An 18,186-nucleotide genomic window follows, 5' to 3' on the forward strand; every position below is an offset into this window, starting at 1 on the left:
TGCTCCACTTGTTCCCTCTTGTCCGCCCTGCTTGTCCCCTCTGTCCTCAGTACCTCACTGGTTCTGGTCTTTGTTTGAGCCGTGTTCCCCAGGACACGCTCTGCTCAGATGTCCTTCTCTCCCACAGCTGTAACATTTAAAATCGTTCGTCTTTGCAAAGATGACGTAGTCAAAGTCGTCCACAGTGAGCTTGAAGCTGAGGTTGACCACTCTGCTCCTGTTGCTGGGGATCATGAAAGCATGCCTCCTGTGAGACACCACGTGTCGCAACAGCGGAGACTGAAATCCACAGGGCATCCTTATCACCGGAGACACCACCTTCCCATGTTTGGACAGTTCTTTGGCGATGGCAGCGCCCGTTATGAATGGCGGCACGTTGGACACAGTGACCTTCACCTCCGGTGTGGCGAGAGCATACGTGGGCAGGAAGTGCCCACCCACGGAGATCCCGCGCGTCAACACCACATCCGCAAGTTCGATACTGTCCAGAAAGATGACCACAGCGCTGTTCATCCGTGCTGCGGACGTCACGTGGCTGTGTCCAACAAGCTCACCCACTGCCAAGCTGATTTCCTCCACCGAACACCCGAACAGCGGCGGTATCTTCACGCCGTGTTCCCTGGTTAGCTCCGCCAGGCGCATGCTAGCGTTTAGTACGCCGACAGCACCTGCTGCCCGGCTGCACTCCGCTCAAAAAAACCCCAAAAACCTGATAAAAGTACGCAAAAAAAACCCGTGAACCCTGCACACCCCACTACACTATCATACCCAACATTACCCAACGAAGAAAAATGTCGAAAAACACGTTAATTATCGCTCTCAAAACTCCGCTGCTGCAGCTCCGCACACCTGCTTCCACTCAGAGAGAGAGAGACAGAGAGAGAGAGAGAGACAGAGAGAGAGAGAGAGAGAGAGAGAGAGAGAGAGAGAGAGAGAGAGAGAGAGAGAGACAGAGAGAGAGACAGACAGAGAGAGAGAGCGAGACAGAGAGAGAGACAGAGAAAGACAGAGAGAGCGAGAGAGAGAGAGACAGAGAGAGAGAGAGACAGAGAGAGAGAGAGAGAGAGAGAGAGACACAGAGAGAGAGAGAAAGACAGAGAGAGAGAGCGAGAGAGAGAGCGGTGAATCAAAGATATGAAGAGGGGGAATGTCCGCTTAGGGAGAAACTTCATGTTTCTAATTCAACACAAACATGATGTTCTTCTCTAATTGGAGCCGATAACATTTGTTGCCTAAACCCAACCAACGTTCCCAACGTTGACCACATGGAATCATGCCTCCTCTCGTGTTTCACGCTGCTTTCACCTTTGCTCCGGACAAACAGCAAACACAAACAGCGTTGATGTATAATGCAAGTGAAAACACTCGCACACTGTCCCGTTTCATTCACCTCCTCCTGACTCTGCACGTACCGGCTCCTGAGCCCTCGCCGTGGTTTGGACGTCATGTGACGCAACAATCCATCGTATTATTGCACACTCCTTGAGAGGAGTCTCAGCCAGGTAGCTGCTGAAATAATTGGCTTATTCGGGGAACCGATCACTCTCTGCGGGCTTGTTAGGATCGTCCAGAATGCTCTGCAATGAACCACGCATCAGCAGTAATTCTGTGCCTCTGAGGCTTATTTCTATCAGGTGATTATTGATGCATGCTGAGATCTCATTACTGGCCCCTGGCTGTCATCTGAAAGTTTTCTAGGCAACGTGTAATTAAATTCACCCTTTTCAAAGTCATGATTGTACAATAATTCATAAAACTCAACTTCACCTTAATCAACAAACCAAGCAAACAATAAAAAACACCTGCGTGAAGATAACATCATGTGTGTGATGTCGTATCAGATGTGAAGGTTTTCTCTATTGTGGGGAAATGTTGACGAGTGACATATGGTCTTTATGTGTGTGTGTGTGTGTGCGTGTGCGTGTGCGCGTGCGCGTGTGTGTGTGCGTGTGCGTGTGTGTGCGTGTGCGTGTGTGTGCGTGTGCGTGTGTGTGTGTAGGACATGCCTTCGAAGCCGCTGTCATCACGTTGGTCCAGTGGAGGTGAAGGACAGGGCGAGGTTCTCCGCATGACTCGGAGCAGCTGTGGTCGTGGCACTTTCACAACAGCACAGGTCATTTGTTTCTCTGTCTGTTTCTTTTGCTTTTCCTCTCTCTCTCGCTCTCTCTCGCTCTCTCTGTCTTTATATCTCTCTCTCTCTCTCGCTCTCTCTGTCTTTATCTCTCTCTCTCTGTGTCTCTCTCTCTGTCTCTCTCTCTCTCTGTCCTAACTAAATCCATAATAATTTTGCAGTGTGAGAAACGTATTCAAATGATTGTCACAATCTTTACAAAATAATACAAATACAAATGGAGAAAGAAACAAGTAAAGATGAAATCATCCATTGACAATATAAAGCACGGTTAAGCGTCATAATCACGTCTTTGTTCTGCCCGAGTGTGGCAGTGACCCTGTGTTTAGCAGCAGTTATCTCAGTCAGTCCGAATCGTCTTGCCTCCTCTCCAAACATGTGAGTGCTAAAACAATTGTGGCAGTAGTGTGGTGGATTGTAAGTCAAATAAGTGCACATATTATTACATTTGAACCTCAACAAGTATCTGCCTCTTCACATTTCATACGTCTGTGTTTCCATATTTGAGTCAAACATTCTCATCATGGTTCTCTGTAGAAGCTGCTGACCTTGGCATAAAGATCCTCTGCTAGCCAATCACAAGGCTGCCTCAGACTGGCAGAGAGCCATCAGTGTGACAGCAGTAGTGCTGGTCAGCCCGCTCAACATATTAGATGATGAAACGCATGCTGTAATGTCTGCTGCACCATAGAAATGCTGATTGAGGTTGGAAATTATTATGAGTACGTATTCAGCTTGTAATGCAGTAATTAATGGCTGCTTGCCACTTAGTGTAATAGCAATAGTGTTGGGTTAAAACCAAGCCCATTACATTGTGACCACAGTACTGGGTCAGAACACATACTGGCTCCTTTCGATCCAACTAACTACATTGCTGCTTTTACAGCCGCATATCAATAAAGCCGCAGTGTAAGATTGTAGCATATTGTCTGTATGACACCGTAGTTTCATGTTTCAGACCAAATATATACACAGTAACAAAACACAGAACCTGTCTGCCTGCCTGCCTGTCTGTCTGCCTGCCTGCCTGCCTGTCTGTCTGCCTGCCTGTCTGCCTGCCTGTCTGCCTGCCTGTCTGCCTGCCTGTCTGCCTGTCTGCCTGCCTGTCTGCCTGTCTGCCTGCCTGCCTGTCTGCCTGCCTGTCTGCCTGCCTGTCTGCCTGCCTGTCTGTCTGCCTGTCTGCCTGCCTGCCTGTCTGCCTGTCTATCGCTTCACTCATAGTCTCTCTATCTGTTGAATTTGTAACTCTGTCCCTTCATCCTCGTGAAGTCTCACTAACCCTTTCTTCATCTTTAATCACCGCTTTATTCTGCACATGACTTCTTCTCTTATTAATAATGCACTCTCTCTGATCTCTCTACAGTGCCCTTGTGTTTGTTGTATTTTGTTTTACCGATGATGAATACAGATTTTAAATGTAGCGCATCCCATTCAGAGGAGCTCTGTTCTATGTTTTAAGGTAAAAGCCAGACTGGATGAAAATGGCCAAACTTTACACTGATTTTGGTGATTGTCGGCTTGCATCATTAGGTGAGGAAATTAAATTTGGTGACTGACAGCCGTTCATACTGCACTACTAAAGTGCATGTTAACATGTTATTGGGTTGTAGCTTTCATCGTCATGTAGCTAAATCACATCACTCCAACATCAGACATGCATTATTCAGACATAGCAGCTGCGTTTACATCTAAATCCATTCACGTTTGTTATATTCAGGTGGACTCAGTCTCGCAAACCCTGCAGGAATAAACCATCCACATGGTTTTATGGTCCCCATGTTGGTTTTATGTATTCATTTATGTTCTATCTGCTGCTGTTTCTTCCCCTGTAAAGAACTCTGTTCGTACCCTTAATGCACTAAAGGGTGTGTGGGAAGACAAAAGCATGTGGTGTTCAGTCTCAAATCAGAAAACAATGAGCCTTTTATGTTTACGTCATTATGTATGATTGAGTCTTCAAAAGGTGATTCCCAGAAAATGTCTCAACAACAGCAACAAAATAGAGCAATAAAACTTCATGATTCATTTGGCATTGAACAAGTAAAATCCTGCTTGTTAAATGTGAATGTGATTTGCTGCTTTTGTTCACTGTTCATGATGACTGCAGTCACACAGAGGGAGACAGGACAACAGATCAACACAAGATGTAATCATTTGATATTCATTCAAATCACCATTGAACATAATCTGCATGTTTATTGTGAAAGGAGGAAAACCCGTGCAGGATGGAGAGCCTGCAGACGACAGTGCTGACCACTGAGTGTCCATGCTGCCGTGATGGAACACTGTACACACAGAGTCCACATGAGTCCAGAGTGTCCATGGAGCTGCAGGCAGGTGGGGACAGACTTGTTGGAGGAAGTCGGTTCAGTGGAAAAGAGCTCTTTTTTACCAGTGTTGTTTTATCAATCACTTTTTCATGTTCACCTTTTTTAACATAAACATTTACACTAATTATTACTGTATGGGTAAGCCGTGGTTTTGTGTGATGCAAGACATTTTAAAAATGGATTCACTACAACATGCTGGAATTATCTAATAACGAGGAAATGTGTTTACATTTTAGACTGTACTTGTAATGTTGTGTTGATTCTGGCGATCCCTGTGGACAGAAGCAGTAGTGTCTCCGAGCGCCAGAGTCCCTTTAAGACCTCTCAGTGTTCTGCAGCAGGCTCTGACAGTCTGCCCCGCACAGTCCTGCTTCTGGGTTCCCTCACCGACTTGGGCCTCCACCAGCCTGGTGTTGCTGTTTTCCATTTTTCGGATTATAGGCAATATACAGAACAATATAAGCAGTCATTGGCCAAATAACAATAAATACTTAGATTTCAACCAGTTACAAGGAAATGATTGTTTCTACACCAGAAAACACAAGTGCCATGCAAAATGTATTTTCTATCCAAATAACTCACGTGCAACGTCACATCTGACAGTTATTTCTGCTCTTGAATGTAATGTAAATTATTCCAATACTTTCAAACTAATACAGTACATGGTCACTTAAGAATATTATGATGATAATCTGTAAGGACAGTTGAAACAGCCAGACATTGCTTATTATTATATTAAGCAGTGGGCCATAGTTTGGTTTATTACAGCCATGCTAGCAGCTTTGAGAGGCTGAACTAAGCCACTGCAATGCTATGCTACCATGCTGATATTAAGCAGCTACAATGTTTACCATACACACATCTCAATTTTAATATCAGTTCATTAGCAAGTGCATACAGATATTATTATATTAGCTAGCATGACAAGTAGAATTGCTACCATGAGTCTCACAATCCAAAAGGTTTCAGTAGGTGAGGAAACAGCTTAAGGTCCTTCAGGTAACTGAACCTCCTTCCACCAGGAAGCTGAACAGTTCTGAACACACACACACACACACACACACACACACACACACACACACACACACACACACACACACACACACACACACACACACACACACACACACACACACACACACAAGCTAATTATCTATGACACATTCTTCAGTCTTGTCATGGACTGTACAGCTCTTCTCATTTAACCAGATGACATCCATTTTCCATTTGATCGCTCTGAAAATAAATATTATCGAGCATGTTCTCTCTACCGCTCGCTCTCTGTAAAGACGCCTAAACTGCAGATCTGTCAGTGATGCCTTGACCCTGTTGTGTCCTCTGCGATGCTCGTGCTCTTCACCTGCCAACACCCGACTTCCTTTTGCTTTTCCTCATGTCCATCTCATCGGCATTTTCATTTCAAAATGAACCCCTAAAAAAGCTATCAACTCCATAAGCATCCAGCAAGAATGACAATCACAGATTGATAGCCCCGTGCCCTGTAATCAGTGGGCAGAGGGATGGGATGGGGAAGTGCTTCCGCTCTCCCTCTTCTTCGCTCCTTCGTCTCCGTTGTTGTCTCTCAGATCTGGATAAACCAGGCGGTGATAGATTGAGGTTGTCATTCCCTAAGAGGAGCCCTGGCTTTGCATATTACCCCTTTTCTCCATCACTCTAATGAAAACACCGGGGAGATATCTAGGCCACTACTGATATCTACACCCCAGAGCGCTGTGATATCTTTATCCATCATGCAGCCTCCTTTCACGTGCCCATAAATGTGTCTCGTGTGGCTGCACATAGCACCCCATCCCAGGCAGTTCCCTGTACAGATGGTGTAAATATGCTAAATGAAACCTCACTCTCCTTCCATGGAATATACATCAGGGTTAAAGTGAGATCTGCAATTTGTGAAATATTGCTAGATTACCAGATATAGCTAGTCTCAGCTGTTTATGTTCAAGGGTGTTTGCTATACAATATGTTTGGAATGACATGATGTACAGTTACAACCTGTAGTTAGTTATGTGTATATATGATGTATAGTTACAACCTGTAGTTAGTTATGTGTATATATGATGTACAGTTACAACCTGTAGTTAGTTATGTGTATATATGATGTACAGTTACAACCTGTAGTTAGTTATGTGTATATATGATGTATAGTTACAACCTGTCGTTAGTTATGTGTATATATGATGTACAGTTACAACCTGTAGTTAGTTATGTGTATATATGATGTACAGTTACAACCTGTAGTTAGTTATGTGTATATATGATGTATAGTTACAACCTGTAGTTAGTTATGTGTATATATGATGTACAGTTACAACCTGTAGTTAGTTATGTGTATATATGATGTACAGTTACAACCTGTAGTTAGTTATGTGTATATATGATGTACAGTTACAACCTGTCGTTAGTTATGTGTATATATGATGTACAGTTACAACCTGTAGTTAGTTATGTGTATATATGATGTACAGTTACAACCTGTAGTTAGCTATGTGTATATATGATGTACAGTTACAACCTGTAGTTAGTTATGTGTATATATGATGTACAGTTACAACCTGTAGTTAGTTATGTGAATATATGATGTACAGTTACAACCTGTAGTTAGTTATGTGTATATATGGTGTATAGTTACAACCTGTAGTTAGTTATGTGTATATATGATGTACAGTTACAACATGTAGTTAGTTATGTGTATATATGATGTATAGTTACAACCTGTAGTTAGTTATGTGTATATATGATGTACAGTTACAACCTGTAGTTAGTTATGTGAATATATGATGTACAGTTACAACCTGTAGTTAGTTATGTGTAAATATGATGTACAGTTACAACATGTAGTTAGTTATGTGTATATATGATGTATAGTTACAACCTGTAGTTAGTTATGTGTATATATGATGTATAGTTATAACCTGTCGTTAGTTATGTGTATATATGGTGTATAGTTACAACCTGTCGTTAGTTATGTGTATATATGGTGTATAGTTACAACCTGTAGTTAGTTATGTGTATATATGATGTATAGTTACAACCTGTAGTTAGTTATGTGTATATATGATGTATAGTTACAACCTGTAGTTAGTTATGTGTATATATGGTGTATAGTTACAACCTGTAGTTAGTTATGTGTATATATGGTGTATAGTTACAACCTGTATTTAGGTATGTGTATATATGATGTACAGTTACAACCTGTAGTTAGTTATGTGTATATATGATGTACAGTTACAACCTGTAGTTAGTTATGTGAATATATGATGTACAGTTACAACCTGTAGTTAGTTATGTGTATATATGGTGTATAGTTACAACCTGTAGTTAGTTATGTGTATATATGATGTACAGTTACAACCTGTAGTTAGTTATGTGTATATATGGTGTATAGTTACAACCTGTAGTTAGTTATGTGAATATATGGTGTACAGTTACAACCTGTAGTTAGTTATGTGTATATATGGTGTATAGTTACAACCTGTAGTTAGTTATGTGTATATATGATGTACAGTTACAACCTGTCGTTAGTTATGTGTATATATGATGTATAGTTACAACCTGTAGTTAGTTATGTGTATATATGGTGTATAGTTACAACCTGTAGTTAGTTATGTGTATATATGATGTACAGTTACAACCTGTAGTTAGTTATGTGTATATATGATGTACAGTTACAACCTGTAGTTAGTTATGTGTATATATGGTGTATAGTTACAACCTGTAGTTAGTTATGTGTATATATGGTGTACAGTTACAACCTGTCGTTAGTTATGTGTATATATGGTGTATAGTTACAACCTGTAGTTAGTTATGTGTATATATGATGTATAGTTACAACCTGTAGTTAGTTATGTGTATATATGATGTATAGTTACAACCTGTAGTTAGTTATGTGTATATATGGTGTATAGTTACAACCTGTAGTTAGTTATGTGTATATATGATGTACAGTTACAACCTGTAGTTAGTTATGTGTATATATGGTGTACAGTTACAACCTGTAGTTAGTTATGTGTATATATGATGTACAGTTACACCCTGTAGTTAGTTATGTGTATATATGGTGTATAGTTACAACCTGTAGTTAGTTATGTGTATATATGGTGTACAGTTACAACCTGTAGTTAGTTATGTGTATATATGATGTATAGTTACAACCTGTAGTTAGTTATGTGTATATATGATGTATAGTTACAACCTGTAGTTAGTTATGTGTATATATGATGTACAGTTACAACCTGTAGTTAGTTATGTGTATATATGGTGTATAGTTACAACCTGTAGTTAGTTATGTGTATATATGGTGTACAGTTACAACCTGTCGTTAGTTATGTGTATATATGGTGTATAGTTACAACCTGTAGTTAGTTATGTGTATATATGATGTATAGTTACAACCTGTAGTTAGTTATGTGTATATATGATGTATAGTTACAACCTGTAGTTAGTTATGTGTATATATGGTGTATAGTTACAACCTGTAGTTAGTTATGTGTATATATGATGTACAGTTACAACCTGTAGTTAGTTATGTGTATATATGGTGTACAGTTACAACCTGTAGTTAGTTATGTGTATATATGATGTACAGTTACAACCTGTAGTTAGTTATGTGTATATATGGTGTATAGTTACAACCTGTAGTTAGTTATGTGTATATATGGTGTACAGTTACAACCTGTAGTTAGTTATGTGTATATATGATGTATAGTTACAACCTGTAGTTAGTTATGTGTATATATGATGTATAGTTACAACCTGTAGTTAGTTATGTGAATATATGATGTACAGTTACAACCTGTCGTTAGTTATGTGTATATATGATGTACAGTTACAACCTGTAGTTAGTTATGTGAATATATGATGTATAGTTACAACCTGTAGTTAGTTATGTGTATATATGGTGTATAGTTACAACCTGTAGTTAGTTATGTGTATGTATGGTGTATAGTTACAACCTGTAGTTAGTTATGTGTATATATGGTGTATAGTTACAACCTGTAGTTAGTTATGTGTATATATAATGTATAGTTACAACCTGTAGTTAGTTATGTGTATATATGATGTACAGTTACAACCTGTAGTTAGTTATGTGAATATATGATGTACAGTTACAACATGTAGTTAGTTATGTGTATATATGATGTATAGTTACAACCTGTAGTTAGTTATGTGTATATATGATGTACAGTTACAACCTGTAGTTAGTTATGTGTATATATGATGTACAGTTACAACCTGTAGTTAGTTATGTGAATATATGATGTACAGTTACAACCTGTAGTTAGTTATGTGTAAATATGATGTACAGTTAAAACATGTAGTTAGTTATGTGTATATATGATGTACAGTTACAACCTGTAGTTAGTTATGTGTATATATGATGTATAGTTATAACCTGTCGTTAGTTATGTGTATATATGATGTATAGTTACAACCTGTAGTTAGTTATGTGTATATATGATGTATAGTTACAACCTGTAGTTAGTTATGTGTATATATGATGTATAGTTACAACCTGTAGTTAGTTATGTGTATATATGATGTACAGTTACAACCTGTAGTTAGTTATGTGTATATATGGTGTATAGTTACAACCTGTAGTTAGTTATGTGTATATATGATGTACAGTTACAACCTGTCGTTAGTTATGTGTATATATGGTGTATAGTTATAACCTGTCGTTAGTTATGTGTATATATGATGTACAGTTACAACCTGTAGTTAGTTATGTGTATATATGATGTACAGTTACAACCTGTAGTTAGTTATGTGTATATATGGTGTATAGTTACAACCTGTAGTTAGTTATGTGTATATATGGTGTATAGTTACAACCTGTAGTTAGTTATGTGTATATATGGTGTATAGTTACAACCTGTAGTTAGTTATGTGAATATATGATGTATAGTTACAACCTGTAGTTAGTTATGTGTATATATGATGTACAGTTACAACCTGTAGTTAGTTATGTGTATATATGATGTATAGTTACAACCTGTAGTTAGTTATGTGTATATATGGTGTATAGTTACAACCTGTAGTTAGTTATGTGTATATATGGTGTATAGTTACAACCTGTAGTTAGTTATGTGTATATATGATGTACAGTTACAACCTGTAGTTAGTTATGTGTATATATGATGTATAGTTACAACCTGTAGTTAGTTATGTGTATATATGATGTAGTTACAACCTGTAGTTAGTTATGTGTATATATGGTGTATAGTTACAACCTGTAGTTAGTTATGTGTATATATGATGTACAGTTACAACCTGTAGTTAGTTATGTGTATATATGGTGTATAGTTACAACCTGTAGTTAGTTATGTGAATATATGGTGTACAGTTGCAACCTGTAGTTAGTTATGTGTATATATGGTGTATAGTTACAACCTGTCGTTAGTTATGTGTATATATGATGTACAGTTACAACCTGTAGTTAGTTATGTGTATATATGGTGTATAGTTACAACCTGTAGTTAGTTTTGTGTATATATGATGTATAGTTACAACCTGTAGTTAGTTATGTGAATATCTGATGTACAGTTACAACCTGTCGTTAGTTATGTGTATATATGGTGTATAGTTACAACCTGTAGTTAGTTATGTGTATGTATGGTGTATAGTTACAACCTGTAGTTAGTTATGTGTATGTATGGTGTATAGTTACAACATGTAGTTAGTTATGTGTATATATGATGTATAGTTACAACCTGTAGTTAGCTATGTGTATATATGATGTATAGTTACAACCTGTAGTTAGCTATGTGTATATATGATGTATAGTTACAACCTGTAGTTAGTTATGTGAATATATGATGTACAGTTACAACCTGTAGTTAGTTATGTGAATATATGATGTACAGTTACAACCTGTAGTTAGTTATGTGTATATATGGTGTATAGTTACAACCTGTAGTTAGTTATGTGTATATATGGTGTATAGTTACAACCTGTAGTTAGTTATGTGTATATATGATGTATAGTTACAACCTGTCGTTAGTTATGTGTATATATGGTGTATATAGTTACAACCTGTAGTTAGTTATGTGTATATATGGTGTATAGTTACAACCTGTAGTTAGTTATGTGTATATATGGTGTATAGTTACAACCTGTAGTTAGTTATGTGTATATGTGATGTACAGTTACAACCTGTAGTTAGTTATGTGTATATATGATGTATAGTTACAACCTGTAGTTAGTTATGTGAATATATGATGTATAGTTACAACCTGTAGTTAGTTATGTGTATATATGATGTATAGTTACAACCTGTAGTTAGTTATGTATATATATGATGTATAGTTACCACCTGTAGTTAGTTATGTGAATATATGATGTACAGTTACAACCTGTAGTTAGTTATGTGGATATATGATGTACAGTTACAACCTGTAGTTAGTTATGTGTATATATGATGTACAGTTACAACCTGTAGTTAGCTATGTGTATATATGATGTATAGTTACAACCTGTCGTTAGTTATGTGTATATATGATGTACAGTTACAACCTGTCGTTAGTTATGCGTATATATTATGTACAGTTACAACCTGTAGTTAGTTATGTGTATATGGTGTATAGTTACAACCTGTAGTTAGTTATGTGTACGTATGGTGTATAGTTACAACCTGTAGTTAGTTATGTGTATATATGGTGTATAGTTACAACCTGTCGTTAGTTATGTGTATATATGGTGTATAGTTACAACCTGTAGTTAGTTATGTGTATGTATGGTATATAGTTACAACCTGTAATTAGTTATGTGTATATATGGTGTATAGTTACAACCTGTCGTTAGTTATGTGTATATATGGTGTATAGTTACAACCTGTAGTTAGTTATGTGTATGTATGGTGTATAGTTACAACCTGTAGTTAGTTATGTGTATGTATGGTATATAGTTACAACCTGTAGTTAGTTATGTGTATATATGATGTATAGTTACAACCTGTAGTTAGTTATGTGTATGTATGGTGTATAGTTACAACCTGTAGTTAGTTATGTGTATGTATGGTATATAGTTACAACCTGTAGTTAGTTATGTGTATGTATGGTATATAGTTACAACCTGTAGTTAGTTATGTGTATGTATGGTGTATAGTTACAACCTGTAGTTAGTTATGTGTATGTATGGTATATAGTTACAACCTGTAGTTAGTTATGTGTATATATGGTGTATAGTTACAACCTGTCGTTAGTTATGTGTATATATGATGTATAGTTACAACCTGTAGTTAGTTATGTGTATGTATGGTGTATAGTTACAACCTGTAGTTAGTTATGTGTATGTATGATGTATAGTTACAACCTGTAGTTAGTTATGTGTATATATGGTGTATAGTTACAACCTGTAGTTAGTTATGTGTATATATGATGTACAGTTACAACCTGTAGTTAGTTATGTGTATATATGGTGTACAGTTACAACCTGTAGTTAGTTATGTGTATATATGATGTACAGTTACAACCTGTAGTTAGTTATGTGTATATATGGTGTATAGTTACAACCTGTAGTTAGTTATGTGTATATATGGTGTACAGTTACAACCTGTAGTTAGTTATGTGTATATATGATGTATAGTTACAACCTGTAGTTAGTTATGTGTATATATGATGTATAGTTACAACCTGTAGTTAGTTATGTGAATATATGATGTACAGTTACAACCTGTCGTTAGTTATGTGTATATATGATGTACAGTTACAACCTGTAGTTAGTTATGTGAATATATGATGTATAGTTACAACCTGTAGTTAGTTATGTGTATATATGGTGTATAGTTACAACCTGTAGTTAGTTATGTGTATGTATGGTGTATAGTTACAACCTGTAGTTAGTTATGTGTATATATGGTGTATAGTTACAACCTGTAGTTAGTTATGTGTATATATAATGTATAGTTACAACCTGTAGTTAGTTATGTGTATATATGATGTACAGTTACAACCTGTAGTTAGTTATGTGAATATATGATGTACAGTTACAACATGTAGTTAGTTATGTGTATATATGATGTATAGTTACAACCTGTAGTTAGTTATGTGTATATATGATGTACAGTTACAACCTGTAGTTAGTTATGTGTATATATGATGTACAGTTACAACCTGTAGTTAGTTATGTGAATATATGATGTACAGTTACAACCTGTAGTTAGTTATGTGTAAATATGATGTACAGTTAAAACATGTAGTTAGTTATGTGTATATATGATGTACAGTTACAACCTGTAGTTAGTTATGTGTATATATGATGTATAGTTATAACCTGTCGTTAGTTATGTGTATATATGATGTATAGTTACAACCTGTAGTTAGTTATGTGTATATATGATGTATAGTTACAACCTGTAGTTAGTTATGTGTATATATGATGTATAGTTACAACCTGTAGTTAGTTATGTGTATATATGATGTACAGTTACAACCTGTAGTTAGTTATGTGTATATATGGTGTATAGTTACAACCTGTAGTTAGTTATGTGTATATATGATGTACAGTTACAACCTGTCGTTAGTTATGTGTATATATGGTGTATAGTTATAACCTGTCGTTAGTTATGTGTATATATGATGTACAGTTACAACCTGTAGTTAGTTATGTGTATATATGATGTACAGTTACAACCTGTAGTTAGTTATGTGTATATATGGTGTATAGTTACAACCTGTAGTTAGTTATGTGTATATATGGTGTATAGTTACAACCTGTAGTTAGTTATGTGTATATATGGTGTATAGTTACAACCTGTAGTTAGTTATGTGAATATATGATGTATAGTTACAACCTGTAGTTAGTTATGTGTATATATGATGTACAGTTACAACCTGTAGTTAGTTATGTGTATATATGATGTATAGTTACAACCTGTAGTTAGTTATGTGTATATATGGTGTATAGTTACAACCTGTAGTTAGTTATGTGTATATATGGTGTATAGTTACAACCTGTAGTTAGTTATGTGTATGTATGGTATATAGTTACAACCTGTAGTTAGTTATGTGTATATATGATGTATAGTTACAACCTGTAGTTAGTTATGTGTATGTATGGTGTATAGTTACAACCTGTAGTTAGTTATGTGTATGTATGGTATATAGTTACAACCTGTAGTTAGTTATGTGTATGTATGGTATATAGTTACAACCTGTAGTTAGTTATGTGTATGTATGGTGTATAGTTACAACCTGTAGTTAGTTATGTGTATGTATGGTATATAGTTACAACCTGTAGTTAGTTATGTGTATATATGGTGTATAGTTACAACCTGTCGTTAGTTATGTGTATATATGATGTATAGTTACAACCTGTAGTTAGTTATGTGTATGTATGGTGTATAGTTACAACCTGTAGTTAGTTATGTGTATGTATGGTATATAGTTACAACCTGTAGTTAGTTATGTGTATGTATGGTGTATAGTTACAACCTGTAGTTAGTTATGTGTATATATGGTGTATAGTTACAACCTGTCGTTAGTTATGTGAATATATGGTGTATATAGTTACAACCTGTAAAAGCAGTTCAAACAGAAGCCACTGCAAGTTCAAGGTGACAATAATTGTGCTTTTGGTGAAGGTTACAAAATCCAAACTTTAAATTGATGGTGGACAAAAATAAGCTACATTAATTTGATCACTAATGAGGAAATTAGCCTTTGGGTAAATATTAATTTGTTGTTGGTCAACTGTTAATGAACATTAGGCTGCTGGGAATTCTGGTTTCCATGGAAAATGCCATGAGTAGAAGAATCAGAAGAGTAAGGTCACCTCAGGATAGCAATTAGTGTCTGATCAGCCTGAAAGGTCCCTGTTGTTGTGTGTCCAATCCCGGTTTGTGTCACTTACACACTGGCCTGTAATGCCTTGGTCTTTTTATGCCTCAAGTCGAGTGTGTCTCCTCCCTTTCTGTCTCTTTGTCTCCTCATTTTCCACCTTTTGAGTGAAACTCTAGGGGTCTCATGTATAAAACAAAGCATAGGATCCAAGCGTTTGCATATGTACAAACGAATAAATGTACGTAAGTCAAAAAATATTCCGATTTATAAAACATTGCGTACGCCTGCCAGTGCTCCGTTTCCTTTGATGAAACCCAACTTGAAAATGTACACACATGGATCAGCCTGACATCCTGACCTCTACACGCCCACATTCAACCATACATGGTCAATTCAAAGCACCTCATGAATGTTGATGCATAGAAATGAGCCTGCTGATCAGTGGTTCTTTATGGTGAATCAAGGCACCTAACGAGAGGAAGACCAAGTCCCTGAAAACAAGTTGCCTCTTAGTTCTTCCATTCACGTGGCAGTAATGCAGCATTATGAGTGTCACCACCGCAATATATGTATAGTTTTAATTATATTCACATTAAGTATAAAACATGCTACGTGCATCTCATGAGTTTAAGGGAAAATACACCTAAAGTGTGGGTAAAGTGTCTTTATTATTTGATCGCTGGGTCACCATCATCACCTCGGAGTTACAGCATTATGTTGATGAACAGTAGAGATGCATTCACATGCTCTGACTGTCATGAAGACACAAGACACACATTTTTGCTGAAACGTGCTGAAACATTTTATTCCTGTTGCACAGCAGTGGAACGTTTCACATACAGTCACACACTGAGCACAGACAGTGAAGAGATAGAACTGCTACTGTGTAAAGGGAATACTGCTGTTAACAACAACCTTATTTAAGTGTTTGCAAACCAAATGTTATTGCCCTTTTGTTCATATAGCAGTACTTTTAAAATAAAAGTGCACAATAGACTACTTTTGAATTCATTATTGAACTTTGCCATAACAATGAGATGAAGCGCAAAAAATCCATGCGATAAATTTTTTATCGTTGCTATATACACATACATACATACATACTTAAAGCAGTCAGAGTGATTGCTTTCAAAGCGAGTGTGTCAATCAGTAATATAACCCATCACAGGTATAATTTGAAACACAATTTATCTACGAAGTTTTGTTTTGACAAAGCATTATGATTAGGACTCATAATGAGGATATGGAGTATTTATTGGCTTCATTTCAGCACTTTGCATATTTACACAATCCATACCTGCAGATGGGGAATATGTGCTAGGTGAGGTGCCTGAAAAGGTAGAGTGTGTGGTGCACAGACACATGGCACACAACAACAAACAGGGGAATGACAGAACACATGAGGAGAGGAGGGGGGAGGGGGCGGGAAACAAAGGTAAACACACAATGGGTCAGATAGGGATCCTGACAGTACCCCCCCCCCCCCCCCCCCCCCAACGGGAGATGTCCAGATGCAGCTTATGAAAATCCCAAATTAGTGTGGGGTCGAAAATTCTTGAACGGGGCACCCACGATCGTTCCTCCGGATGAGTCGGGCGGGTGGTAGGGGTCTGGCCGGAGGGCTCAGGGCACTAGTGGATACTGGCTTGATTTGTGACACGTGAAAAGTCGGGTGGAAGTTTCAGACGGACTGAGGAGGGATTGATAATGGCCCGGATCTCAAACGGGACGATAAATCGGGGAGACATCTTACGGGATTCAGTCCTTAAAGGGATATCCTTGGCGGCAAGCCAGACCTTTTGACCGACCCGCACCACTGATTTGATCTCCCAGGTGAGAGAGGCTGCCACGTAGGTTGCAGGGAGGATGGTACCAGGACTGGAGGAGTGACCCTCAGGAGACAACTGGCGAGAAGAGAACTGGCGAGAGAGAGCTTCGGGTTTGGTATTCTTGTGGCCTGGACGGTAGGAGATGGAAAAGTCAAAACACCCGCAGAACAGTGACCACCGAGCCTGGCGAGAGTTTAACCTCTTGGCGGTCTGAATGTACTCCAGGTTCTTATGATACAAGTACATTCTTAGAGAACTCATAGAAGTGGAGTTACATCAAGGTAAATTTGCCCTGGAGGTCAGCCAAGGCGCCGCTATGGCAGCTATGTGCGTAGTATGGTGCAATACCATTTTTCCAAAGACCCAAATGTCCCATCAGACCGAAAACCTATTTGTCCGACAGCCCATTATCCTAAAGTGCCCATTGCTACATAAATACAACAAACAGAAGTAAAGGACTACATATTATGCAGAACTGTTGTGAAGCAGACAGTACTCAGAACCCAATACACAGTTAATATTGTAATGCTAATAACTCATAAGTCAGAGTTAAGCATTGAAAACTTGAGTGAAGTTGGGCAATTAGCCAGTTTGTGTAATAACAGTTAAACTTCCCCATGTTACCACAAGTTATAACACGACTGAAAGTCCATTCTTAGGTGTCAAGAGCCATCTCCATGATAAACTCTGTCTGCTGATGAAGACAGCAGAATCATTTTTTACCTTATTTATTTACCTTACTCTTATTGCTATTGTATTTTATTGTGCAATGGTGTCAGGATTTTTTATTTTACACTAATTAATTGTTATTTGATTGTTTATATATGTTTATATATTTATTCTATTGTTTTCTGTACTTCTGTTGTAATCTTTGATAAAACACAAGCACAAGAATTTCCTTTGGGATTAATAAAGTTCTATCCTATTTAATCTTCGTCCAGGAGGCTGCTGTTCATGTCCCGTGTTAAACAAAGTAAACGAGTCGTTAGTGGCGTTGGTCACGAGAGTTGGCATTCATGTGATTGTTTGTCACTTGCTAGTGATGTGTGTCACTCAGATCCTGGGCTTTTTGAATTAAAATCACGAACATCTACTGA

Source organism: Melanostigma gelatinosum (assembly GCF_949748355.1).
Source record: "Melanostigma gelatinosum genome assembly, chromosome: 10".
Classification (NCBI taxonomy): Eukaryota; Metazoa; Chordata; class Actinopteri; order Perciformes; family Zoarcidae; genus Melanostigma; species Melanostigma gelatinosum.